General features: G+C 57.6%; 1 long non-coding RNA gene across 1 annotated transcript; it reads left to right on the top strand.

The window, feature by feature from the left end:
• Window positions 1-19816: 19816 nt before the first annotated feature.
• LOC147577735 (uncharacterized) lies at window positions 19817-23682 on the top strand. The gene is made up of 2 exons (XR_015254402.1): window positions 19817-21453; window positions 22085-23682. It is a non-coding gene; the product is annotated as an uncharacterized LOC147577735 (long non-coding RNA).
• The last annotated feature ends 1625 nt before the right edge of the window (window positions 23683-25307 follow it).

The following is a 25307-nucleotide window of genomic DNA, read 5'->3' as shown; positions in this document are numbered from 1 at the left end:
AGTGGCCGGGGGTTGAGGACTTGGGTTCCCACACCTCCCGGCTTCACAGGCTGGGACTGGCCGAGCGGACAACGCCCCGACTTTACTCTCACACCTGACGCGCTGCCGAGCCCCGGGCAGAAGATCTGGTCACTGTGCCCGCTCGCTGTCCTGGCGAGACAGGGTGAGGAGGGGTCGCCCGTGGGGGAGGGGGGGCGCTGGACCCTTTCGCCTCCGTCTCCTCTCGCTTCCAGATGCTTCCAAGAGCCGGGAAGTCACAGGACTACTGCTCTTCCCAGAGAGGCGGATCGACCTCGAGTCCATTTTGTCCTTGTGCAACGGTGGGGTCATGGACCTTGCTTACCCCACGTGTAGGCTATAAGACCAAGACTGAAAGGGGTCATTTGGGGCCCTTCTGTGCTGGGTGCCCAGGTAGGAGGCTGTGGAAACCTGGCCAAGTTGTCTTGGCAGTGCTCTGAAGTGTGCCGTCACACCACACCGGTGTGCCTAGTGCAGGGGGCACGCCTCTGCCCAGCTGTGCCCCTGCCGTGTGGAGGCAGGAAGACGGTGCCGCCCCTGGTGGCAGGCAGTGGCTGGTGGGTGCCCCTCCTGGGCTTGCCCGGGTTGGCCTGTAGGCGGCTCATTCACTGGTACCCCAGGAGCGCCCCAGGGCCTTTGGCAAGACGGATGCAATCAGCCAGAGCTGACCTGGGTTCATGAAGGACAGGTCGGAGAATTCCGTCACTTATTCGCCCCTCCCTCCCTCCCTCCGTCCCTTCCTTCCTTCCTTCCTTCCTTCCTTCCTTCCTTCCTTCCTTCCTTCCTTCCTTCCTTCCTTCTTTCCTCCCTCCCTCCCTCCCTCCCTCCCTCCCTCCCTCCCTCCCTCCCTCCCTCTCTCCCTCCCTTCCTTCCTTCTTCCCTCCCTCCCTTCCCCCAACTTGGACTCATGGGCACCCGTCTATGCTGGGCACCGTGCAGGGGCAGGGGTCTGTGGTGCTTCGAGACAGACATGGTCCCTGCCCCAGGTCAGGAACTCCTCCTGGGGCCCAGACGATAAAAAATGGCACATCCTACATGGTTAGTTAGCCACAGAGTCTGTGAAGGGGAAACGCGGTGACAGGGCTTTTGTTTTGAGAGACAGAAAGAAAGAGCAGGGTAGGGGCAGAGAGAGAGGGAGAGAAAATCCCAAGCAGGCTCTGCGCTGTCAGCACAGAGCCCGACACACGGGGCTCGATCTCACAGACCTCGAGATCGTACCTGAGCTGAAACTGAGAGTTGATGCTCATCCCACTGAGCCCCCCCAGACACCCCGGGGTTTTCTAGTTCAGAAAGGAGGCTGAGGCCTGAGGAGCAAAATACGGGATGAAAAGGAGGAGCCAGGAGTCGAGGGTCTGGGCCGGCTCACGGGCCTTTGGGCTGCAGGGAGGGGGTGGACAGACGCCCTGCCCTGGCACCGGCACCTGGGGCCGAATTAGTGACCTGCTCTAACCCAGTGACCTGGCCCAGCGTCCACCCGAGGGCGTGTGCCATCTGCACGGACAGGCTGCCCGCGGCCTCGGTGCATACAGGGCTGGGGTGCTGGGCTCGGCTGGCAAGGAGGGTGCAGCTGCGCTTGGTTACATCAGAAAAGCAGGTTGTCTACACCCAGCCGTTCTTTTCCTCTTCCCTGCCCCTTCCCCAGTGGGACCGTGGCCTCTAGTCCCTGTGGGGGACAGAGCCCTCTCCTGGGTACAGGTGGGGACCTGGAGCCCCTCCAGGAAGTGAGCATTGGGCACAAGGTGGGGCTCATGCTTCTCGAAACTTGACGCTGTTCTGAGCCTTTTCCTCCCTCCCCTTCCTTCCTTCCTTCCTTCCTTCCTTCCTTCCTTCCTTCCTTCCTTCCTTTCTTCCTTCCTTCCTTCCTTCGTCTTTTCTCACAAAGAACAGAGATTTCTCTTATGACAGAATTCCAGTGTCAGATAAAGGTTAGCACCGTGGCCTTGATCTGGCCACTCAGGCTCTTCTGCTGGGGCCGGGGCTCCAGGTCTGGTTTGCTGTGCGGTCCAGGCTGTGAAGGGTGGGCCTTCTCCCCTCCTTCGTGAACCCAGAGCCTTCTGCCCTAGACGAGGACTGGCACTGGGACTCTCTGTGTGGTTTCCGGTCCCAGGGTGCAGCTGGCTTCCCAGGCAGCGGGGCATTTGCATGAGAAAGCCTTGCGGGCGGCTTTCTTCACGTGAGAACCTTATCATTTCCATCAAGGGCATTTTTTGGGTATTATTATATTCCTTCCCTCCTGCCCCTCCTCCTCCCACTCCTGTTGAAAGCCACTTTTAACTAAATGGAGTCAAATGAAAGCCAGATTAGCTGCTTTGCTTTTCTCGTGTCTGATAATGATTTAATGCTATGTTTGTCTCGATTTAGAAATAAATTAAGGCGCCTTTTAAAATTGTTGCTTCAGGTTCTAAGAGGTTGGCGAAAACAACCATTACGTTTCCCTTAACAACCTTTCCTACCTCCTCCTGTACGCGGTCGAGGTACAGTTGTTGGTCTGACCCCCAGCAGTCTGAGCGTAGTGGCATCGGTGATATTTTCAGGCATGTGCACAGAGAGCTTCACAGAGAGACAGGAGAGGGAGGAGGGACTGGCCAAGGACACCAAGGATTGCCGGAAGGCACCAGAATCTAGGACGGAGGCCTGGGACCCATTCTCCGTCAGAGCCTCTGGAAGGAAGCAGCCCCGCCCCCACACACCTGCCATTGGGACTTGTGGCCTCCAGGGCGGTGGGAGAGTGAAAGTGCCTTGTTCCAGGGCCACTGACCCCGTGGTAGTCGGTTGTGGCAGCCCCGGGACACGAACACGGAAGGAGTTCTGGGGCCCACACGGCCCGGGGGGTCCAGATTTCTGGTCCCTGGGTGGGGGGAGGGGTGGTGTGGATCTGAGGAGTGGCCCACGGGCAGGGGGCACTTTGGTGCGTGGGGAGAAGCCCCGGCGTGGCCGTCCTCCCCGCAGAGGCGGCCCTGGCAGGAGCAGCCTCCACTTGTCTGTCCCCGTTTGTCAGCCGTCCCAAGCTCATCTGTGCCTCAAGGATTTCTGACATTTCTCTGCCAGACTTCAACCGTGAGATAACCGCGTGCTGGAGCGACACGCTCCTCCCTGGGAGGGAGGGTCTCCAGGACCAGGGTTCTGACCACATTTAAGGGAAGAGAGAAGGAAGAGCCTCCTTTCGTGCTGACGTTCAGACGTGCAGGGAGAGGAGGCCTGGATCTGCGCTTCCTCCTCTCTCCCTCCTGGGCCCGGCCAGACACCGCCTCCTGGCTGCTCTGCTTGCTTACACATGGCCCGCCAGCTCATGGCCCCGGCGGGCAGCAAGACCCTAGGAAACCCAAACCTAGTCCCAGGGCCTCCCTTGTACACCCGTCAGTGGGGAGGACGGCAACGCTGTCTCAGGCCCGAAGTCTCTGAACTCCCTCCCACGTCATCCACACTTTCCCTCACCCCTTGGCTTCCCTCTGGAGGTGCGAGGACCACGGACCAACCCTGCCCATATGTCTGCTCAGCAGACCCTCCTTTGGGGGCCTCTCTGGGCATGCTCAGTCCTTGCTGTCAGGTGGGGTCCTCTGTCCTCCCTTTGAGGTGGGGTCCCCCATCCTCCCTTTGAGGCGGGGTCCCCCGTCCTCCCTTTGAGGCGGGATCCCCCATCCTCCTTTTGAGGCGGGGTCCCCCGTCCTCTCTTTGAGGTGGGGTCCCCTGTCCTCCCTTTGAGGTGGGGTCCTCCGTCCTCCCTGTGCGGTGAGGGTACTTGCATAGGTGAGGCCAGGGTCAGACATTCACCTTCACCGGAGGAAGGTCAGGTCTGTGGCCTCAGGTGCTTTAGGGGATCTGACGCGTCAGGGCCGTGGGTGCTTTTCCTGGTTGGCCCCCTGGGCTGTGTGTGAGCCCACCTGCGCGTCCTGGCTAGGTGCCCCCTTTGGGGCGTCTTGGAGCAGGTCTGTGTCCTGCCAGTCTGTGTCCCAAGGGAGCAGGCATGGGGGACGGCAGGGAAGGCCTGCCCACAGCTGCCCTCCTGGGCGCCGCCCTCTGAGAGCCCCCTGCATCCCGGTAGGACTGTGACCGGTGGATCCCACAGAACAAACAGTGGACACGCTGCCACTTTGTCGCAAAGGCCCCCTGACAGCCTCCTCGTGTCCTGGTCCGGCTGCTCTGCTTCCGGAATAGTGGCCAACACCAAACCCCTCCAAACCCCTGGCCTCGTTCACTCATCGACTGACAGATCACAGAGCCCGGCTTCCCTCCACGCCTTCTCTCTGGACTCGCTGTCTGGGCTTCAGGGACCCCTCCCCCCCCCCCCCCCCCCAGGGAACCGTACTTAACGGGCTGGGAAACTGAGGCTCAGTGGCCTAGGTGCCTTGTCAGAAGCCTAGGCCACCCACCCACGTCCACGTCCTGGGTCCTTCCCCCGGCGCTGGGTTACAACGGGACGCACGGCGCCAGCGACCGGAAGGCGTGGGAGGGGAGGGAGTGCCCCGTTGACGTCACCAGGTGCTGGTGCTCTGGACCTTGCAGCCCGCCACCCCCTGTCTCTGCTTCAGGTGCTGCTGGCAGGATGCGGTCCCTGCTGGGTCAGCCTGGCCCTTACCCCGGTCCTGCCTCTGAGCCTCCTCCATGGCAGCTTTGGGCCTCACTGGGGGTCTGGATGCGTGTGGTGCCCACTGGTAGGAAGGGGCCTGTCTCCCTCCAGCCGCCCCGTCCCCCACTCCTGGTCCCCGCTCTCCGCCGACGGTCACGCTTGGCTGTGCCCCAAGAGGCCCGGACTCGGGGACGTCCACTGTGTTGCCAACCCGCTCTGTCCTCTCGCGTGGCTGCGCTTGGCGGTGGGTGGCCAAGAACGTGTAGGAACCTTCCGTATGAACCAGATGTGGAAAACTGAGGCTCAGAGAGGCTCCGTCCCCTCAGCCTCGGGGCCTGCCTGCTCCCCGCACCCAGGGCAGAGCTTTCTGTGTGGAGCCAGGCCCCAGGGTCCAGGAGGGAGGTGACCAGCCAGTCTCTCTGTGTCCTGGGGAGGCCCTGCTGGGTCCCCCCTCCGTCTTGCACTGGCTGGCATGTCTGCTCACTTCCCACGCACGAGGAGGTGCCGGGCCTCCGAGGCCTCCTGACACTCACTGGTTCCAGCTCGAAGCCCCCTCATTGTGTCCCGATAGCTCCAAGCTGATGTGGCTGCCACTGTCTGGGACGTGTGGCCCAGGGACACTCCCCTCTCTCTTTAGAGTTATTACCAGTGTGTGGATCTGGTCTTGGGGAAGATGCTCACGCCTGCCTGCCTGGGTCAGGGTGGCCCCGCTCCCTGCTGTCCCCACGGCCAGTGCGTAGAGCAGGTCCCTCGGAGGCAGAGGAGAAGCAGCCTGCCCTACTGGTCTGAAAGGTCCCCAGTGTGGAGCAGGGAGGGGGCGGGCGACCCTGGCCACTGCACTTGAATGTCCCCTCCTCACCCCGGCCCAGGGGACTGGCCAACCTCTGAGCCCCAGCTTCCAGGTCAGCAAGCCCTGATGAGCCCTTCCCGGACAATAGTAGCATCTTCGTCACTAGGCAGGTCTCTGTCCCCTCAGTGCCCACCCCTCACCTGTCTGAGCCTTGACTTTCTCACCTGTAAGGTGGGACAATAGCAGTGCCTGCTCACAGGGGCTCTGAGGACATGTGTTTGGTGCTGTGTCCAGCACAAGAGAAGGAGAGGCTGGCCAGGCAGGGCAGTGCCGGGAGGTGGCAGGTGCCACGCAGGAGGGGAGGCCGAACTGCCCCTGCAACCTGTTGCAGTGGGGAGTGGGGACAGGACAGATGGGTCAGCTGGGCCTCCCAGAATACCAGCTGTGCTTCCCAGGCTCCCCCCACCCCCGGGGTAGGAAGGGGAGAGGCCTTCGCACACCCCGGCAGGCCAGAGCTTTGAGGAGGCGGGTTAATGCAGGGTGAGTTCCCATCCGTCACCTGCAATGACCCGTTGTGAGAGGACGCTGAGAAAACAGAGACAAAAATCAATGAGGATTTGGAAACAGACATTGCTGGAAACAGTTTATTTCCAGAAGCAGCGTGGTCTGGAAGAGATCTGAAGTGTCGGCCCCGAGGGGGGCCTGGGACAGACTGGAGAGAGGGGCCCCGGTCCCCAGGGAGGGGCTACCTCACCCGGAGCCTCTCCCTGACCCGCTCTGGGCCCCGGGCAGGGCCTGGTCTTCAGCCAGGAGGTCGCTGCTGCAGGTGTCCTAGGCTGGGGGCCTCTAGGCAGAGACGACTGTAGGCTTTAGGATGCGGGGGGCAGATGGGAGGGTGGGGAGCTCCCAGCGCCTGCCAATCTCCCCGGGCGTGTGGGCCGGCAGGGCATCAGGTGGTATTTATGACTCTGCCGGGAGGCTGTGTGAGTTGATCGGTTCGTTCGTTCGTTTGTTCATTCGTTCATTTGTTCATTCACTCATTCATTCAACAGCTGTGTCTCAGGGATCTCTGATGTGCTGGGTGACGTCCGTCTGCCCCAGACACTCCGTTCTATTTCTGTATCCCTGGAACACAGCCCAGTCATCGCTGCTCACTTACAGTCCCTGAGGTCACTGTGCTGATGGAGGTGAGCCCTGGGTTCCCCAAGTGTCAGGCAGAGGGTGGCCCTGGTCTGCCTGGGGTGCTGTTAGGAGCCGCTCACTGCTCTTCCTGTCTGCACCCCAAACCCTCCCTAGGCTCGGGGAGATGATGCCCTGCGGGGAGGAATGTCAGCCGAGAAGTGGGCACCCCCGTCAGGACCAATGCCGGGTGCCTCTGTAGCTCTGTGGATGGAAAGTGACAGCTAGTATTTCTGAAAAGAATTCTGTTAAGACCACAGTACATCAAGGGCCCTACACAGGGTTATTAAAGTGGAGCCATTGAATAATTTTCCCAGAATAATAACATTTCTTAAGGATTGTGAATGAGCCCTGGTCTCTCCTTAGCTGCCACGAGCCAGAAATGTCCGGGGGTGGCTCCAGGGCACCATTTCAAGCTGCAGGGCCCGTTAGGTTCCCCTGGGAACACGGAGGCGTGTGCGGGCATCAGAGTTACCCTGGCAGGCTCTGGGGTCGTGTGGAGATTAAACGCGATCGGAGACTGCCGTTTCCAGGTGCTCGCTCACAGGTATCTTTAAGACGCCCCGTGCGCAACAGCTGAGGAAGCGGCAGGTGCCGGGGCTGCGGTACTGAGGAGACTGGAAAAGATTTATCCCGCTGGGTCTTTGGATTTGTCGGCTTGGCCAGGGGCCTGGGCACTTCTGAGATTCTGATCAGCTTTCTCCAGGGTGTGGGGGCTGGAGCTGCGGGGGGGTGGCACAGCTGTCTGACTCCAGTCACCCTTTCCAGGTAGAGGGAGGAGCTGAGCTGGGTCCCCAGCACCTGCAGGAGACGTTAGCTGCCTGGTGTGGGAAAGTTTAATGCCCCCCCTCCCCGCCTTTGAGGATGTGCACCTGCCGGGGCGACAGGAATAGCTCCTTCTCCCCCAAGCCCAGGCACTTGAACCCAGGTCAGCGAGAGGCTAAACCCTGAGCTCGTCAGCCTCTGAGAGCCTGTGGTTCTGAGACCCCCTCTGTGCAGGGAGAAAGTCAGCCAGTCATTGTCAGGCCCAGGCTGGACGTGTGTGGAGGCGGGGACATTTCTTCCCCGTCACAGATGGCTCTGTGGGTGTGTGACTATCCAGTCGCACGGGGCTCCCTGCTTAGGGGGGGCTCTCTGCTTAGGGGGGGCTCTGCACTCGGTTTAATGCTCTGTTGCTGTTTTGAAATGTGGAATAATTGTTCCGCAAGGGGTTCCAGGCTTTCAGTCTGCACAGGGCCCTGCAAACTCCCTAGCCAGTCCTCCCTCTCACTCCCCTGGGGTGGGGGTGGGGGCAGGGCTCCCCCAGGCGGGTGTCGTGAACCCCTGATGGGAGCGTTTGGGAGGAGCTGCGGGCCCGTGCAGCTCAGCCTGTCCCCGCTGCCCTCTCTTCTCAGGAGCACCGGCCTGATGCTTCCTTTATCCCAGTTGGTTCAGAGCGTGGTGGGCGTAGGAGGCACATGAGGCAGCTCCGGGCGGTAATAATGCTGCGAAACAAACATCTCCCGAGCTCAGTGGCTTCCAGCAGAGCATTTCTTCTTTGCTCATGGTTCTCTGGTCACAGTGGCGGCTCCACTTTGGGCTTCAGGTCAGGCAGGGTCAGCTTGGCCCTGCGTGAATCTCGTGCTGGGACCAGCAGCCTCCCGGGGCCCGTTCTCACGGGTAGCAGAAGCAAGGCGGGGGGGGCAGAGCGCCAGGTGGGTGAGAGCCTGGCTCGCTCACACCCGCTCACGTTCTGTCGGCCAAAGCAGGCCCCGTGGCCAGGCCCGCCAGGCTCACCCTCCCAGGAGGTACTGCAAAGCCACACCCCAAAGGGCATGCAGTGATGTCCCCTGCAGTGACGGAGGCGGGACTTTGAACTGTAATCCGGTGCGCCCCCAAGGATCTTGTGTGGTGACCCCCCGCTCCGACCCCAGCATGAGGGTCAAGATTGGGTTTTTGGAAGATCTTTGAGCTCTGAGGCCAGCCACCTGGTGAACAAACTCTTGGAAGATGCAGCTGTGCTGGGTGACTGAGGGAGCAGGGCTTTGAGAACCCTCGCCACGGGGAATCTGGTGGGACAGCATGACCTACAGTGCTGGCTTTGGCCAGGACCACTCAGGGGAAACTTCCGGCGCCCCCGGGATGCTCTGTGCTTGCGGCTGAGGGGACAGAGCAGTAGGAGAGATGCTTCCTGGACGTGGGCGTGTGGCTCTCAAGGTGACCATGGGGCTGGGGGAACCCAGAGAGAGGGGCTGCTCACCCGGCTTCAGGCCTGGGGCTGGCAGGGGTCTTTCCAGAGGGAAAAAAGCCTGTGCTGAGATTTAAGAGGGGAGAATGGTGTGTGGGTGGGTAGGAAAGAGCATTTGAGGCAGACGGGCGGGGGTGGGGAGAACACAGCGGGGTCCGCCCACCCTTGGGCTCACTGTCCAGCACAGGCAGGCGCTGGGGGACTGGGTGTGTCCTGAATCGGAGAGGGTGGGGCCCAGAGTGCTTGAGCCCCACCGTCCGCCGGGCAGGGGGTGGGGTGTAAGGACCCCCACTCTACCGACCGCAGCTGGGCGGGGGTGGGGCTGGAGTCTGGAGCAGGGAGAGGACGCGCTCTGGGTGCTGTGTTGGCCCGAGTCTTGGCGTCAGGGGTTTGTTACCTGGGGGAGCCGGAGGGGAGGGGGTGCTGTTCAGTGCAGTCGGCTTCCTGTGAAAGTTCAGCCACCTTAGCAGGTAATTAAGGCCCGGCTGTACTCAGCCTGGGTGAGATCCATAAAGCGATGATGTGACAGCCTTAATTAGCGAGGCCTTTTCTTCATAAATACATATGGCACTTAATGAGCATCAGAATGGAGCCTGGATTTGCAGCCGCTGCTGGCCGTGAATCTCGCGCACAGGAGGAAGCAAGGCGACTCTCCTGGGAAGCGCGTCTCCCTTCAGCAGCCCCGCCTGTGCCCGGGATCCTGGGCCAGACGGCTCACTACATACAGACTCCTGGCCTCGGGGTCCTGAGCTCCCGAGACCCGGCCCTCTCATCTGCCAGAAAGTGAGGCAACAAGCGAGTGGATCGGCAGGAGCCAGCTTGGCCCCTCTGGGTGCTGCCCGTGGTCATTTCCTGCCGTCTCGCAGCATGGGGACCTGGGGAGCAGGGTCGGTGTCACTCACGGTGGTGGGCAGTGAGCGCCGGTCTGCTGATGTCACTGGTGTCGGGGGTGAGGAGGCACAGTCCAGGCGTGAAGGCCTTTCTGGTGGCTGGCATCTCGGTCCGGACCCCCTTCCGGCCAGGCCCAGCACTGTCCTGCCTGAAACCCCAGCCTCTCTGTGCGGGAGGCGCCCCATACCTACGAGGGGCCGCCCGCCTGTCTTGCCTCCAGGATCCCGGGCGAGCCTGGTAGTCTGTCCTCACGACATCAGCTTCGACTAAACCGTGAACTTCCGTGCCATCAGAGGTGCAGCCTGATGGGGACCATGTCCGGGAGCTGCCTCATTCATCAGCGGGTACAGCAAGGTGGCCCTTCCGTCCCGTGGAAAGACAGACAAGGCGCTCACATGAGCTACAGCACGGAAGAGTCTTGAAAACGTGGTGCCGAGTGAGAGAAGCCAGACCCACAAGGCCACGTAGCACCTGATTCCCTCCACGTAAATGTCCAGAATAGGCAAATCCAGAGACAGAAAGCAGATTAGTTGTTGCCTAGAATTTGGGGGAAGTGGGGAGCACTGCCAAGGCCTTTTTGAGGATTAAGTGTTCCGGAACTAGGTACAGGTGATATTGTACCCCGTTGTGAATGTGCTGAAAACCACCTTAAAAGGGTGAGTTTTACGTGTGTGAATTCTGTCTGTTGAGAGAAACCGTGCAGGGGTGTGGGGCGGGGACCCCAGCTGGGCCGGGGAGAGGCCTGGTTTTTCTGGGAGGGAGAGGCCAGGATGCTGGGCCTGAGCCTGGTGGCCCCGGCCTTGCTCGACCTTGGCTACAAGGGGTCCTGGCTGGGGTCTCTCGGGCCGTGGCCCCCAGAATAAAATTCAGTGGAGAGAGTGCAGGGCAGCGGCCCCAGAGGCCTGGAGCGTCCCCGTCTCTTCACAGGCAGACTGGACCCCCGGACACATCCCCCCGCCCCAGAATGCAGGGACCAGCCAGCTTGACTGGGGGGAAGCCAGGGTCTCCCACGGGCACCCACGTGGAGGGAGCCAGTGTGATCTTTGTGCTGTCCGGGCTGGCTGATGGGGTTGTCCCCGGTAGCGACACTGTGCACATCACTCCCGCTTGTCATTCTCCTACTGTCCCCTCCCCAGCAGGAGGAAAATCAGCTTCTGGCGACTGTGAGATGAACTCACGGGCAGGATGTTCGCCCCCTACCTCCCCAGGATGGACGGGACTGGGAGTCTCTGGAATCATCCACGCTGGAGTCGCCTCGGTGAGCTCTCTGTCCCCAGTGCCTCTGCGCAGGGCTCAGAGCCTCTGGTAAATGTCCCCCCTGGCTGTGTCCTACCTGGCCACCCGTGTCCATGTGTCCGCAGAGACACATCAGTGGTCCAGACTTAATGAAATGTAATGGGGTGGGCTTGACTCTGGCTTGCTTCTGAAGAGAATTTTTCTAATTTTATTTTTAATTCTCTAACACGCATGAGCTCAGCTCATGGAAATTACAACCGTGGCTTCCCCCTGTGCTACCCAGCCACTGCCTTGTGTGACCACTTAGGACAGAATTGATGGCAGCAGCCTGGTCCTGCTCAACTAACTGGCTCTTTGGAAGCCAGTGATTAAGCTTGGTAGCCAGGCAGACGCCACGGCTAGGCCGCTGAGGGGCTCCTGGGTGGGCCATTCTCGGGGCGGGGTGGGGGGAGATGTTTCACCACCTGAACTGCTAACTTTTGGATGTCATGGGTCAATAAAAATAACTTAGAAACATGCCAGAGAGTCAGTTTGGAATTTCTAACTTATTTGCTAAGTAAGGGCATTGAAAGAATTCCTTCTAAACCTGGACTATTCTGGCCACACTCATTTTGTAGAGGAAAGAATATGTAAGTGCTCAGAATGAGGACAGACACACTCTGGAAAAAGGTCCTGTAGATAGGGCACGCTAATCGGAACGGAGAACTGCCCTCCGCCACTCCCATGCCCCTGCCTAGCTGGGCTGCCGTGACGACAACCCCACACGGGGCTGATTGACAACAGACTCGCATCTCTCACAGCCTGGGCTACCGCTGCCCTCACCCCTTCCCTCACCTTGTCCCGCTGGCCCTGCTGCAGTCAAGTCCCAGGGAACCTGGGGTCTGATGGCAGGGGCAGGCTGAGGAGGGAGGAGAGGGCTGCGAGGCTCCCCCAGGACTTCTGCAGGGGTGGGGAGGACAGAGCTGTCCTCTCTGGTTCCGAAAGCGAATTGATTTTCTGTGTGGTTTTAGCCTGTTTTCTGCCCTCGTGCTGAAAGGTGGGGGCCCAGACTTGGCTTTCTGGGCCCCAGGCAGGCTGCAAGCCCAGGGAAAGAAATGAGACATCAAACAAGGCTCAAAGAGGAACCTGGCTTCCCTGGGCCAAGCTCTCAGTTGGGATGCGGGATGTGGGGGCTGGATGTGGGGGCTGGAAGCTGGCTCTCACTGACAGACAGCCTGGCTGGGTGCATCTGTCTGAACCCACAGCAACAAGGGGCTTATCAATACTGCATCTCGGGATCTGCTCAGCTGCCTGCGGGGAGAAGAGGGGGCCGGTTAGAGATCCTCTCCTAAGTGGGTGGGGGGAAGGAGTGGGGCAGATCCTTCCAGAAAGGGGCTCGACAGGAAGGGGCTAAGCAGAGGAACAGCTCTCCTTGCTCCCAGGAGTAAAGCAGAGGCTTGGCTTAAAAATGTGTTTGGTGCCTGTTTTCTCCTGTAGGATTCCGATGGTTTCCTGTCTCACATTTAGGTCTTTCATCCATCTTGAATTTATCGTTGCGGACGGTGGAAGAAAGCGTCCCAGTTTCATTCTTCTGCCTGTCACTGTTCACTTTCCCCAGCAACGCTTTCTCAAGAGACTGTCTTTTTTTTCCATTGGGTGTTCTTTCCTGCTTTGTCGAAGATTAGTTGGCCGTACACTTGTGGGTCCGTTTCTGGGTTCTCTATTCTGTTCCATTGATCTGACTGTCTGTTCTTGTGCCAGGACCATATTGTCTCGATAAGTCGGTCAGAGAAAGGCAGATATCCTATGCTTTCACTTGTGTGGAATCTGAGAAACTCAGCTGATGAACACAGGGGAAGGGAAGGGAAACTAAGATAGAAACAGGGAGGCAGGGGCGCCTGGGTGGCGCAGTCGGTTAAGCGTCCGACTTCAGCCAGGTCACGATCTCGCGGTCTGTGAGTTCGAGCCCCGCGTCGGGCTCTGGGCTGATGGCTCGGAGCCTGGAGCCTGCTTCCGATTCTGTGTCTCCCTCTCTCTCTCTGCCCCTCCCCCGTTCATGCTCTGTCTCTCTCTGTCCCAAAAATAAATAAAAAACGTTGAAAAAAAAAAAAAAAAAAAAAAAAGAAACAGGGAGGCAAACCATAAGAGACTCTTAAATACAGAGAACAAACTCAGGGTTGCTGGAGGGGAGGTGGTGGGGGGATGGGCTAGATGGGTGGTGGGCAATTTTCAAAAAATTTTTATGTATTTTTGAGAGAGGGAGACGAGCGTGAGCGGTGGAGGGGCAGAGAGAGAGGGAGACACAGAATCCGAAGCGGGCTCCAGGCTCGGAGCTGTCAGCACAGAGCCTGACGCGGGGCTCGAGCTCATGGACCGTGAGATCGTGACCTGAGCCGAAGTCGGAGGCTTAACCGACTGAGCCACCCAGGCGCCCTGGGTGATGGGCATTAAGGAGGGCACTTGCTGGGATGAGCACTGGGTGTCATATGTAAGAGATGAATCACTGGGTTCTACTCCTGAAGCCAAGACTACGCTGTATGTTAACTTACTTGAATATAAATAAAATGAAATAAGAAAGTTTTGGGGAGGTGTTGCAGGGCGGGAGGCCGCGGGCATGCTGGAGCTGGGGTAAGCTCCAGTAAGGGGTATTGGAGTGGGCAGAAGGCATGTGTGTGAAGAGGATCTTGCTGAGGCTTTGGGGGAGGAAACCCCACACGTGAGCCTCAGGGACTCAAGGGCCAGGGCCGCGACCCCGTGCTTGGCTCCCCCTCCCCTGGGCTCTGCTTCCCTTTCCCGCCCCCGCTTGAGGCCAGGGCCTGATCCAGCCCCCTGGAAGCTGACGGGGACAGGTCTGGCAGAAGGGTGAGGCTGCACCAGTCGGGGACATCCCGCCCCCGCTGGGCACAGACCCGGCTCTCAGAGCTCCCTGAGGCCCTGCCGCCTCGCCTGGCAGTCAGGGAATCTGAGCAAATGGCTCAGCTCGGCTCGGCTGCCGAGGGGACAAGGGCTTGCCAGTGCCCTCGGGGACAGTGACGTCCTCGGTGGCTCCCCAGAGCCTGGCCAGTGCCTGGGGTTGGAAATGGAGCTGAGTGTCCAGGACCCCACGGTAGGGGCCCCAGGGCGGAGCCAGGCTGCCTTTCCAGGGGCGTTGTGTCACTGTGGGAACCCTCCCGTTCTTGCGGAGGCTCCCGCGTCTGTCTCCTGGAGGGAGGGCTGTCATGCACACGGTCGGGGACTCCATCTGGGCAGGCCAGCTGGCCCTTCACAGCTCGGGCCTGGGGGGCCACTAGTTTTCCGAGAAGACAGAGTGGGGGCGTTCTCCCTGGCCTGGCGGGGAATTGTAAGTAGCCAGTTCCCGCGGAGGCCTTTCCTTGCCGCAGACGGCCAGAGGTCACGCCATAGCACCCAGCCGGCGTGTGCACCTCTTCTCCTCTGGGAGCTGACCGTTCCTGCACCACTGTGCACCTGCGTGTTTCGGAAGCCGTGTCCCCAGGGAGACTTGTCTGTTCCCTTCAATCACTGAGTGATGTCTGAATGCCTCTTCTGTGCCAGGTGCCACTCTGGGCCCTGGACATCGGGGACACCGCAGACCAAAGATCTTGTCCCCACTCGGTGAGTGCCGTGTGCGTCCTGCCTCCACATCCCTCCCCCTCGTCCCCAGCCCCATCGTCGTGAGCTCACAGCCTGAGACGCAGCTTTGTGATGCCCACGCCGAGTGGGACTCGGGGCTGGGCTGCTTGGGAGAAAGCAAACAGCTAAGTGTTGGCAGGAAGGAGCGGGCATTCGCTTCTAAACTTGGGGTTCTCCGTGCCAAGTTGCGGCTTGGCGTGCCTTCAGGCATTCTACGTTCCCAAAGGTTTGGTTAAAAAAAATTACGCAGTGACACTAGTTAAAGAACAAAGTAAGGCAGGCTTTGCTCCGGGGGCGGGCTACCGCGATAGGTTCGGTGGGGTTTTGCGGTGGGGGAGAGGTGGGGCTCAATTCAGAGCACAAAATGGGCACGTGGGGATTTTTAGCCACCGAGAAGGGTGGGGGCAGTGGATGGAAAATCACCAGGAGGAAACAGCAGGAGTGAGGGAGATGCGGGCTACACCCGGGTGATCAGACACCCCCTGGGGATGGTGGGCGATGAGGGACCCTGTCAGATATAGAGGGTAGGGGATTCCTGCTAGACTGACCCAGCAGGATTCGTACTCAGACGGTGGGGAGGTGAACATGGAAAGTCAAAATCAAGGCCTGGTTGAAAAGGGCTCAGAGGAGGGTCGCCCGGGTGGCTCAGTCTGTTAAGCGTCCGACTTCGGCTCAGGTCATGATCTTATGGGTTGTGAGTTCGAGCCCTGCATTGGGCTCTGTGTTGACAGCTCAGAGCCTGGAGGCTGCTTTGGATTCTGTGTCTTCCTCTTTCTCCCTTCCTTGCTCTCTCTCTGTCTCTCTCTCTCTCTCAAATAAACATTAAAAAAAATTAAAAAAAAAAAAAAGTAAAGGGCTCAGAGGAGCCTGTAGAATTTGGTCAAAGACAGAATCTTTGTCATGTTAACAAAATGGTGGTTGTGCAAGGATGTTGAGACCTTCTTCCTGTCCTCTTGTACCTGAGGCTACCTCTGTCATCCTGGTCTGGATGTGGACTTGGGGCATGGTATGGGGACACCCCTTCTCTCTGCACCGGCCCCAGCTGTTGGTTTCTGACAGGTCTGGCTGGATTGTGGATCGAGTCTGTGATCTGGGGGAAAAAGCAATGTCGTCGGCCCATTCAGACATCACACACCATCCACCGCAGCCCAGGCAGGAGCCGGGAGGCGGAGGGACAAGGTTGGGGTGCTGCCCAGGCTCCGGGTTTCACTTGCTCAGTGTGTGTGTTGGGGGAGGAACTTCGGGGTGGGTAACGACGCAGGAGGAGGGCTGTGTTTGAGCTGAAACGAGCAGACATATGGGGTGATGCCCGCCTCCCCTGGGCTCAGAAGTGGTCCTTGCTAAGCCCGGTGTTTCCCTCGTGCGGCGGAGCCGAGGGCAGGGGAGACCCAGCGGGAAAGCCCTCAAACCTCAGGCCCATCCTCCCTGGTGCCCCCACGGGGATGTTCCCGTGGGACACTGGCAAACGCGTTTGAAACTGAATTTCCGACACGGCCGTCCCGAACCCTGGGCGACATGGGTGCCACCTGGAGGGAGCTGTCAGTGGGTCAGGGGACTCCGAATCGGGCTTGCCTACCGGCCATGTCAGCATTCTGAAGCAATCCGTCTGATTCTCCGGCCCCAGCCGGGTGTCCAAGGATTCTGTTCAATTCTGACGCGGACTTACCTGGAATTAGACCCCACAGTGTAAGAGGTCAGTCCCACAGACTGCCCCCTCTTCCAGAGGCCAGTCACACGGCCCAGACCACCTGTACTTCTGACCAACTGGCTATAAACTGGGGGTTCCCACGACCCCCTCTTCAGGTTCGATAATTTGCTTGAAGAGGTCACAACACCGAGGAAAGTGCTTTACGTGGGTTTACTGGTTTGTCCTGAAGGATACAGCTCAGAACAGTCAGATGGGAGAGACGCATAGGGCGAGGTGGGGTGGGGGGTGTGGACACCACCTTCCCCACACCTGCACGGGCTCCCCACCTTGGAAGCTTGCCAAACCTCATCATTTAGGGTTGTTATGGAGATTCCACGATGAAGCCATGCTTGATTAGATCATTGGTCGCTGGTGATTGAACCCAAAGGTCAGGGGGTGGGGTGTAAATTCCAACCCTCTAATCCCTGGGTTGGTTTCCCTGGCAACCGGCCCCCACCCAGAAGCTCCTAGAGGTCCACCAAGAGTCACCTCATTAGGGTAAACTCGTGTAGGGTTGAAAGGGGCTCATCATGAAGAGTAAAACATGGTTCTATTACTCAGGGAATTCCAAATTCTACCACAGCCGATTAAGGTGGTCGTTCTGCAGTCCAGTGACTCAGGATCCCCGGCGTCGCCTGAGCCACGAACTCTCATTGTGCTGTGTTGTGGCATTTGCCTCTGTGTGGGCCTGTAGGATTTCCGTTCGCCTCTGCGAAGCCCCAGGGGAGCCCGAGGCAGCCCTCTTTGGGACTAGAGGGACCCATCGTGCAGCGTGGTCACGTTGGGTGTTTCCACGTGCTAGACCCTGTGCTGGTTGCCACTTTACCAGGCCCTCTTACCGTCACCTCTGGGAAAACCTAGGATTTGGTCATCTTGGGCGGGGCTTAGCCACATGTTACCTCAAAATGGATTCATCCAGGGTTATTCCCTGGAAGGGCCTGTGTGAGACTAGCTTGGTCCTGACAGGTGCATGCACCCCTGATCTTCTCTGGGCACCCTGGGGTCACCGGGAATGACCCCAGGGCACATCTGAAGGCCAAAGCAGGGGGAGATATTAAAATCTTCCTTCTCTCTGAGCAGCAGCTGCCAATCCAGACGTCCCTCGTGACTGGGGTCCAGGTGGCAGAGCAACCTTGTGAGAGCTTCCCCTCCGCCCCCGTGTGGCTTTGCCAGCTCTGGGATGATGCCAGGAGCGCCCTTGACACCTCCGAGCCTCAATCCCTCTTGTGGGCCCAGGGAACAAGACCGTGGCTGCCTCGGATGTGGGTGTCCAGGGAGGATCCCTAATATCAAGCCGGCAGCCCAGGCAACGTTCCTGATTCTTTTTACTGTCATTGCCCGCAGGCCGGTGTCTGTCCGCCTTCGTCTCTGCTGGGCCTGCGGTGCCTGGAGATGGCCTGGCTTGTTATCCTCAGCCCCAGCATGGTCGCCCCAGCCCGAGAACCGCTGAGGGAGAGGACGGATGTGATCTTTCAGGCTCCCCAGTAGCTCTCCACACACACTTGGACAGGAAGGCCCTCACTCCATCACGGCTCTGGTTCCCGAGGCACAGGCAAGCTGTTGGTGCTGAGCCTCTGTTCAAAGGGTGGGTCTTGGTGGAGGGGGAGGGAGGATTTCCCAGCTGGCATCTGATGGTGGCGCTGTTGGCTCACACCAGGCAGCGGGCCAGCCAGCTCTGCAGGCTCCTGGGCCGGGGCCAGTGAGGGAGGGGGGGAGGCTAGGGCAGCCGGTTGGGCAGTAAGTCCTCTCTTTAACAGACAGCCCTGCAGGTTTCCTGGCCTGAGTCCACCACTGAGTTTTGTTGAGGTCTCTGGACTTCCTCGGTGGCAGAGAGGACGGTGGCTGGACAGTGGACAGGGGAGGGCCTGGAGACCAGGACAGGGGCAGGGAAGGAGCAGCTGGGCGGCCCTGGCTAGGGAGCCAGCGTCGCCGGCCTTGACCACCCCCCAGCCTCCTGGCTTTTCTGCAGCCTACGGTCTTCCTTGTGCTGGCTTCCTGGCACCCTGGGGATAGCTTAAGACCTCTCCGTAGCTGGAAAGGGGGTCTGCAGTCAGCAGCTGATGGGTGGGGAGGGCAGCGGATCAGGTCAGCAGCTATGGTTTGATGGTTGGCCTAGCCCAGCTCTGGGTGGCCTGACATTCACTCCCCATTCCTGAGACGGTACCTGTGGTTGTCAGAAAAGCTCTGTTGGGGTATTCTGCCTCTTGCCAGGATCTTTCTGGGGCCCTAGAGGACCCCTCAGTCTTCCCTAGAAGCAAGACTGGGTACTCTGCTGGCTGCATGCCTGGCATCTTCCAGATTTCTGGTGCATGCTGGGAACTTTTGTAAGTCAGTGGGAATTCAACAAATATGAATAGAAGCCCACCCATGACCCGGTACCGTGTTGGCACTCAGCTCTTTGTGGAAAGGCTGGGTGATTAACTCCTCACTAGGAGCTAGGATATGGGGCTTGGGCCTGATCACTGATGCAGACTAGTAACCTTGGACCAGTCGGTTTTCTTTCTAGGCTTTGGTCTGGTCATCTGGGAAGTGGAAGAGTTGAACACGATTCATTTCTTTTCTGCCTTGGGTTTCTGTTCCCCTTGTTAAGTTTCCTAATTTTACCCGTTACCTTGGTCTCCTGCCTAACATTTCCTCTAACTTCTGGTCATCTTGGCCTAAGAGCCCACCCCTGTCTTGGGACCTTGTCTTTTCCCCTGCTTCATTAACACCCTTACCACCACTGTCATCATCACGATCAGCCAGGTTCTGCCCCAGGCCACCAAGTTTGCATCACCATCACATCATCATCATCGCCATTATCATCACCACCACCGCCATCATCACGGTCATCCCCAACATCAACATCATGATCACCATGATCACCATCATCACCACCATATCACCATCATCATCACTGTTGGGCAGGTTCTTCCCCAGGCTACCACGTTTTCATCCCCATCATCACCATCACCATCATCACCATCATCCCCATCATCCCCATCATCCCCATCATCCCCATCATCACCATCATGATCATCACCCTCTTCAACATCATCATCAGCAGCAGCAGCATCAGCATCATCACCATCATCACCATCATGATCATCACCCTCTTCAACATCATCATCATCATCATCATCAGCAGCAGCATCAGCTATCATGTTTGCATCACCATCATCAGCATCATCACCATAATCACCATCACCATCTTTACCATCATCATCACCACCACCATCATCATCACCACAACCACCATCATGATAATCACTATCAGGCAGGTCCTGCCTCAGGCTACCATGTTTGCATCACCATCATCACCATCATCACCATCACCATCGTCACCATCATCACCATCATGATCATCACCCTCTTCAACATCATCATCATCAGCATCAGCATCAGCTATCATGTTTGCATCACCAGCCATCATCATCATCACCATCCTCACCATCATCACCACCATCATCACCACTATCATCGTCATCACTATCAGGCAGGTTCTTCCCCAGGCTACCACGTTTGCATCACCATCACCATCATCACCATCATCACCATCATCACCATCATCACCATCACCATCATCACCATCATCACCATCATCACCATCATCACCATCATCACCATCACGTTTGCATCCCTACCCACCACATCATTAGCAGCAGCAGCACCATTACCGTCTTTATCACAGCCTCGGGGCTCATTTGGTGATGAATGAATGACTCAGGTTCTGGAATCAGACTTCTTGGTTTCATTTCTGGCTCTGCCATTTGCAAACGTGGTGGCCTTGAGCGTAACCTGCCTCTCCTCATTCTACCCTCTTGTAAAATGGGGCTGATGCCAGGGGTCAGAGGAGGTGGAACACGTCAGGGACTTGGGAAGGGGCTGGGCATGTAATAACAATTCATTTTTCTTATTAAAATGATCCCCAACGACCTTGAGAGGACACAAGGTGACTCATGGAGGTTGAGGCACTTGCCCTATACATATCGCCAGTGACATTGGGCCCGCTGTCAGAAGTCAGACCTACCACCTCCAAGGCCATGCTTGTCACTATGGAGCTTACGGCCCTCCTCTCAGGGAGCTGCATATAGACATCCCTACATCTTTGCCTTGAAGCCTGTCTTGAAACCGCAGAGATGCTCTGACGGGAGAGAGGGCCGTTGACTTTTCTGGGACGTGCCGGGATGAGTGGAAGGTGTGTGGGTGACTTGCTCTGGGGCAGTGAGGGGGCTGACGGGAGAGATGGGAGAATAAGACCGACATTTCCTCGTCCCTCTTCCACCCTGTTCTTAGTCACCTGCTGGAGATGGGACAGGTCAGGAGAGAATGTACGCTCCCATTTCTAGCCACTGTCACTTTTCCTGTTGGTTCCATTTCTGAAGGAAGCAGAGGGGGTCCTTGGTAGCAACAGACCCCTGGAACTCAAGATTTGAAGGACACCCTTTTGAGGTGTCAGGGCCTTTTTGAGACTGACGAAAGCAACGGGAGCCAGCCCCTGAGTTGGCCTTCTCTGATATCCACACCCCCGTGCGGTCCCCGCCCACACTACCTAGAGCTAGCCTCTGCAGACTGTAATGTAACATACTGAAGGCGTGATAGACGGTGACTTTTGAGGCCGGGTCACAGAAATCATCTGGCTTCTGCCTCGCTCTCTCTTGGATCACTCTGGGAAAAGCCAGTTGCCATGCCGCGAGGACACTCGTGCAGTCCCTACTCAAGTGGATCCAGATTGTATAAGACCAGGTCTCCTGCCAGAAGCCGGTGAGAACGGAGATCTGCTAACAGCCGTGTGAGTGAGCCAGCTTGGCCGCTCTCAGCCCAGCCCCAGGCCGGCCTTCGGATGCTGCTGCCCCAGCCGACAGCCCCACTGCAGCCTCGAGAGAGATTCTGAGCCAGAACCACTCAGCTAAGCCACTCCCAGATTGCTGACCCACAGAAACTGTGACATAATAAGTGTTCATAGCTGTTAAATTCAGACGATTTGTTAACGCTGTCTTAGATAACTAATAAATGTGGCCCCCTCTCCCAGAAATGCACTTAACACCCACTTTTGCCAACACTTTCAGGACATTCAAGGAGTTTCTGACATCCAGGAAAATCAGGCTAAAATTCTCTGCCCTCTCGCAATCCCTCCAGGCGTGGAAGCAGACACACACACAGCGTGGCAGCTGGGTTCCAAGAGTGAGCTTCCGGAAGGACCAAACACGGGTCCTGCGCATTTCAGGTATCCAGGAAGTTCGTGAAATGCACGGCTAAAGTGAAATGAGGTACCTGATCGTTTAAACATTACTGAAACAGCCCTACCTGGGTAGTTGCTGTTTGGGCCGGAGCATAGCTAATAAACTTCATCTCTTTTGGACAAAACATTGTGAGCTTGAAGAGTCTCAAGTCACATTCGTTATCAGCAAAGTGGAAGTCGCCTCATGGTCGCCATTGCGAGCTGTCCCCCGCGTCACTGCCCGCACCATCATCGTCACCACCATCACCACGCTCTTGACATCACTCTCCCCATCACCCGCCATTGCTACCATATCACTACTACCCCGGCCACCACCACCACAATCGTCACCACCATCACCACCTCCCCAGCCACTGCCGCCCAGCACAACCCTGTCACCCTAACCGTCCACATCCCTACCACTGCCACCAGCACGGCCACCCTCTATCAGGATCTCTCTGAGCTTCAGATGGCATAAAAGCCCCTGGTGTGACCAACAAAAGATGATATTACTTGGCAACGATGATTTTTTATAGTAAAGGGAGCCCCACTTGGGAAACGAATCCTTTTCACAGAGACTGATAGGGGTGACTTCTCACAGCACAAACTAATTTGCAAAAGGAGTTCTTTCAGCAAGCAGCCTGACCTATGCGTTTCTACTGCATTTCTCTCACCCCAAGGGTCTTCTTGTGGGAACTCTGGAGAAGCGAGCCATGCCTCCAGCCTCCGACATCGGGTGCTGAGCAGACCCCCACTTCCCCCCGCCTTCCGTGGCCTGTGTCACCCTGCGCCGGGCCCTGTGCCTGGGCCTTTGCACTCAAGCTCCCTGAAGAGGACGGACTGGAGGGGGGGCGGTGGCTGAGTGCCCGGCCGGCCCCACTCTTGGGAAGAGAAGCCAAAAGGAGACCCGTCCAGGAGCAGGTCAAGAAGGACATCTTTGCCTGGGAAGAAGAAGGTGATCTGTTGGTCTTCCTTCTGGGGAACGTTTTATTTGATGCCATTTTCCCTGTTGAGTGGCCTCTGCAGCGTTCACTTCGAGCAGCGGAGCTTTGTAGAGTTGTCTGTTCTTGTAGGCACTGGACTGTTTCCTCTGGCCCTGCTCACAGAGCGGGCACCACGTGCTGGAGAGGTCTTGGATGTGTCCTGCCCTGCAGAGTCGCCGTCCTCCTCTCAGAGGCTACCCAGACTAGCTTGTTCTTTGGGATGCTTGCCCTGCACTGACCGGCCTGCCGCCACTTTGTGTGGAGTTCTGGCTTCCTGCTGTCCCTTCTGAAGGAGAGCTGGTCCACTCCGGCCAGCCAGAGGCGGCACATCTGTTGTTCTGCTCGTCTGGCATTTACTCCCCTCCCTCCATTTATTTTTTCTTTCGGCGGGGAGAATACCTTTCTCTACTCTGCGTGTGGGGGGTCGTACGGACCAGACGCCCCCTCTCTGCTTCGTGACCCTGTTCTAGGAGTAAAGATGGCATCCAGACCTAATCGGTTGGACTTTTCCTTTGGGCTTTGGGCTCTCAGAATAACGGAATGCATGACTCCCCTTGACTCAAGGAGCTTTAATCCCGGCACTCTTGCTAGAATTGTTCGCAAAGAGAAAACCTCTTTATCCTGATCTTGAACCCAGCTGAATGCAGGCTTACATCGTCACGGGCTAGATTCAGGAGCAGGCCTGCCTGGGAGCGAAACCGGTGGGGAGGGCAGAAGTGAGCAATACGGAGGGAAACTGAGTCCCGATGATGTCATTCCAATGCGAGGCGTCAGCTGTTTCGGACACGTCCTGGAATTGTCAGTGACACGAGCCAAAAAGGTCCCCTGGGATGGTTGAGCAAGTTTAAGTTGTGTTTCTATCCAACTGAGAAGGTCTTTAATTCAGCCAGGATCCCTGTCTGAAGAAAATCACTGTCATTTGGAGGAAAAGCCTCTAGGCATCGAGGAAACCATCCTCTGTGTTTCGAAAGATGTCAGAATAGTTTCTGTCATGGCCCACGAGCGCTGGTGTTTTCCTTCTCTTCGTTCTCTGGGACTTGGGCTCCTGCCCAGCCCTGGCCATCCTCTGGGCAGGACTTCAGAGGACAGTGGCAGTGGCCAAGTGTAGATGAGGCCTGGTTCAGGGAGGCGGATCCTGTGGCACCTGTGGTGGGTGCTGGGAGGTGACAGGTGGGGGAGGAGGAGTAGAGAAGACCACTTATTTGCTTCTCAATTTAACCTTTGATCTGGTTTGTGAATCTGATGCCCAAAGAGCCTGTACATCAAGGACTCAAAGATTTCTTTGTTAGAACCTAGTGTCCGTGTCTTTTCTAAGCTGATAATTTGCCATTACAATATTCGTAGGGAGCCCAAAGGAAGGAACCCTAAGTAGGGAAACAAGAATTAAATATCTAAATCCACACGTGCCTTTTCTTTCTCAGGACCCTAAATCTATCATCACCCCTCAATTAACTCAAACTCTCAATTTCTTCTTCCTCCTCTTCTTCTTCTTCTTCTTCTTCTTCTTCTTCTTCTTCTTCTCCTTCTGTTTATTTATTGCTGAGAGACAGAGAGAGACAGAGGGTGAGCCGGGGAGGGGCAGAGAGAGACACACACACAGAATCTGAAGCAGGCTCCAGGCTCCGAGCAGTCAGCACAGAGCCCGATACGGGGCTCGAATTCACAAACTGCGAGACCATGACCTGAGCCGAAGTCAGACGCTTAACCGACTGAGCCACCTGGGCGCCCCCACCTCTCAATTCTGAGCAGCACACTAGTGTGGGAAGATCCCAGAGATTTGTGGGGTCCACTCACAGAGAAGGAATTTTACCCCAGGAGTGTCGCGGAAAGAGGTTTATTATGGAGTACTACATGGCTTCTTAAACTGTTGGGGCGGGGAGTGGGGCGCTAAAGAAACAGATTCCAGTGTGAGCTCTGAGGTATGATCAGGAAGTTGTTTCCATTAAACTGGGGCCCCCTGATACTACTGCAGGCTCTGGCACCCAGAGGCCCCTGCTCTGAGCCCCACCAGCGGAGCACATCCCTGCACCCTTCCCCAGAGCTCGGGTCCACGCGCCCGCCTTGTGGGAGCGCATTCCACTGACGGTAGAGCCTAGACCACACCTGGGGGTGGGCCGCAGGGGATTCTGGGAGAGGTAGTTTTACCCCCCCCTCCCCCCCAGCCTCTGCAGAATAAGACAGCCCTGAGGAGGCCGAAACAGACACCAGCAGGCGGGCCTCAGGCATCTCATGGTCTACCCTCTGCAGCCAAGATCCCCTGACCCTACTCCTTCCCAAATGCCAACTCCAGAGCAAACAACATGAGCGACCAGCTGCTCCCGCGTGATGGAATGCAGACGTCCGTCATAAAAGTCAACTGTCCACATCCTTCCCCGAAAGGAGGACCCAAGTTCCACCAAATTCTAAAATCGGCCACTGACCACCCACCCAATTTGAAGTAGTAGGGCAAAGAGAGGGAAAAAGGAAACCCAAGACACCTTCTCTGTATGCAACTGGCCCGTCAGCCATCTCGTCGGTGTTCGTAACTTTTCCTTCCACTGCTGTTCCCTGTTCTTTGATCCTCAGTGAGCGCCTCTGCAGGGCTGGGCTCCCAACCCGGAGGCTGGCTCACAGCTCTATCCCTGCTGGCTCTGAGCTCCTGGTGGTCCCACCACGGTGGGGCTCCTGTAGACTCGATCAACCCCATCACAAGACACTCCAGTAACAGGAAGCAGCTCCCCCAAATCGTGTGGCATCTAGAACACTCCCTCTACCTCCATTGAGGTGAGCAGCCTTGAGTTTCAGGATCAGTTTCCCGGACAACGTTGTCTCTTGATCCAGTGGCACGATGAGCCCCAGATGGCCAAGGGGTCCTTTTTCTTCATCGGATGCATTGCTGTGTCCTCCAGTTAGGTCTTCCCTAGGGCACCAAGGCCTCTAA

This window comes from Puma concolor, chromosome C1 (genome assembly GCF_028749965.1).
Source record: "Puma concolor isolate L17-30 chromosome C1, mPumCon1.1.hap2, whole genome shotgun sequence".
NCBI lineage: Eukaryota > Metazoa > Chordata > Mammalia > Carnivora > Felidae > Puma > Puma concolor.
This window is presented reverse-complemented; position numbering and strand designations above follow the sequence as displayed.